General features: G+C 39.3%; 1 protein-coding gene across 1 annotated transcript in view; it reads left to right on the top strand.

Moving 5' to 3' along the window:
* The first annotated feature begins 2,574 nt into the window (after positions 1 to 2,574).
* MGST1 (microsomal glutathione S-transferase 1) overlaps positions 2,575 to 2,774 on the top strand; it is a 7,722-nt gene continuing 7,522 nt past the window's right edge. The window contains exon 1 of the mRNA XM_026868477.1: positions 2,575 to 2,669. The gene's annotated coding sequence lies outside the window, so the exon portion shown is untranslated. The remainder of the gene's footprint in view (positions 2,670 to 2,774) is intronic.

Here is a 2,774-nt window from a genome sequence, read left to right as displayed (position 1 = left end):
TTTAAACAGTATTTCAGATGTTGTTAAAATATGGACTGAGTCTTAGTGTTCATGGTTTGTTTTATCCTGTAATTCATTGGTTTATTTAATGCAGGAGGCATAATTCATCAATTTTACAGAAGAGCTATTTGAGGAAACAACTAATTTATATTAGCAAAGAGGTGGTGAACAAAATCTTCAGGTGCGGTGAAAACGTATTGTTGATACCTTCTTTACCATTCTAATTATGGTGAATAAATGGAGACAGAGAAGGAGACAGAACAGAACAAGGCTGATCAATACATGACTCTCCCCTGCCTTCCCTGCAGTCAAAAGAGAATGATTGCACTTATCTGCCCTTCTTGTTGAGTATCTGTTCCATGCTGGAGGTTAAATGAAAAACTCTTGTATTCCTACTTTCATGCTGACCCTAAATTTGTGTCCCGATTCTACTGTCTCTGGCTACATGGATAGTTCTTCAAGTCAATGAGAAAATTGTCATGAAAAACGGTTGCTCACATGAACGCGGTTTGCAAGTTCAAGCCCTTCATGATCAGTATAACCCTGGGCATTGGGCTGATATAGCATCCCTGATTTACAAGAGTAATCCTATTAAGCATCAAAGGGACAATTCACATGAGTAAGAACTGTGAGAATGGGCCCCTCAGGAGCAACTATCACCACAGTTATGTATCTAACCTCACTCAGATCACAGCAGTTTTCAACTGTTCTACAGGCACTTTATGCTGCTACTGAACTTTGAGAAGCACATAGACCTTGAGCACAAGTTCACTTCTGCTTTACTATGGCCCCAGTTTTGCACTCTGCTTAGACACCTCTTCTCCCCACTCTTAAGTGGTCCAGGGTCTGCAAGAAATATTGGCTTCTCTTCTTCTTTCTTTTTTCCACTCTTTGCCTTCCATTTCTCTCTGTCTTTTTATTTTTCTTTTCTCATTTTCTTTTCTATTGCCCCCTATATTTTATCTTTTTAAATATTTTTTTCTCATCTTCCCTTTTCTTAATTTTTTTCCTTTTTTTCTTTCTTTTTCTCATTTCCCTTCCCCTCCTTTGCTTTCCTCTCCTGTTCCTTTTTCTATCTTTATTTTTATCTTTTTTTTTTCTATTTTTTAACCATTTTCCCCCCTTTTCCGATTTTTTTATTAATTTGCTCTTTCCCTCCTCTTTTCCCTCCCTTCTTGTCTTCCTCCTGTCATCTTCTCTTTGTACCTTCCTTACAATTAGGGGAATTCAATGATAGTAGGAAAAAAATTATTAAGGTGTTGGCCTTAAAATTCAAAATTGCAAACATATAAGCCTTCTCAAGTTCAGAAGCATTTTTTAAAGTCACGTAAATCAATGAAAACTGCCAGATCTGTAAAACTGGAATGTGAAATCTAAAGAAGAGGATGATGTTTGTAGAATTTCTAGCTGCATTTCTGCTTCTCCTCATATCCTACCTGAAACTAATGAAAAAGGCCTTTCTCCTGGCTTTCTGGTATTTCCCAGTCTAGTTCTGAGAACTCTGTCTAAATCAATTACCAGCTTTTTAATAATAATGTGGATTTAGTTTAACTCTGTTAACTTAATAGGTTTACCTTCTTTTTAAACTAGCTTTGGATAAGGATTAGAATGCCAAACAAACAAGGCAATAGAAAATAATTATAGTTTTGCTTCAATAGCACTAATTACACTATATGACTGGGATATGTTATGTGTTGTACAAAAATTTTTGAAGATACAATTCTTGCCTTGAAGTAAGTTATGAGCCGCAGAAATGCTTCATTTTTTAAGAAAATAAATCCATTCCCTGGGGTGTATCCATGCTCATGTGAGTTGTTTTGTTGACTTCAATGGAAATACTATTTGCTGTGTCCTTAGCAAGAACAAATGTTAAACATGACTTCTACCATAGTTTAAAACCAGTTCTGATACTGCAGTCCTTGCTCAAATGAGTTTTGCTGTGTTAGACTATTAATAATAAGAGTTGCAAAGGTTTGCACACATAGGTATTTAACATGACGCGAAGCACAGAAGTATCAATGAATGCTTACTGTATGTATAAGACTCGTTTTTCCATAATGATGGAGCTTTAAAATTTATATCACTTTCTGACTTAGTACACATCTTTAGGATTATTTCTGAAATTCTTACTGGGCACCTGAGTACATTTCTTTCTATCTTCTTCACTCTTGTTTATGATGAGCCACCTAGTCACAGCATTGCTCTGGTTATGAGGAGCAGTGCTGTGGGAATAGCATAATTTTCTCTAGAAGCTCAGACATCAGTTTTCCTCCTTTCTTCACATCCCAGTGTGCCTGAAGAAGTCTGTGGCCAGCCCTGAAGCTCCTCTATTTTGTGTTACACTTTGCAAAGCAACATGATGCATATTGATTGCAACAGCACCAGTGGCTTGGCTATGCAAGCACTTTGAGATTGCTTTTCCTTTGGTAAAAGTTCAGATCCACCGAAACAATGCAGGGACCCAAAGTACTGAGACTGTGGGTGCTTTACATAGTTTTTCAGGTAAGCTTTGAGCCTGCTTGGGAGTTTGTGCAGTCGCTGGTCATGGCACATCTCTAACGAAGCCTGTCTGGGTCACAGTCTTTGGTCTCTGCCTCAAAGTCCAAGGGTGCTCAGAGAGGAGGGCTTTTTCTTGCTCGTTCTTCCTGGTCTTCCTTTTTTCCCACCAGGTAACGTTTGCTGGGGCCTGGGCCTGCACCCTGCTGTTCCGGGGTGAGCCCCGCGGACGGACCGCCGCCGTGCCCGCCCCGCACCGGCCCGCGGGGGTCAACGCC

Source organism: Athene cunicularia, assembly GCF_003259725.1.
Source record: "Athene cunicularia isolate RWA chromosome 1 unlocalized genomic scaffold, athCun1 chr1_part2, whole genome shotgun sequence".
Taxonomy (NCBI): Eukaryota; Metazoa; Chordata; class Aves; order Strigiformes; family Strigidae; genus Athene; species Athene cunicularia.
The sequence above is the reverse complement of the archived record's forward strand: the minus strand, read 5'-3'. Positions and strand labels throughout refer to the sequence as shown.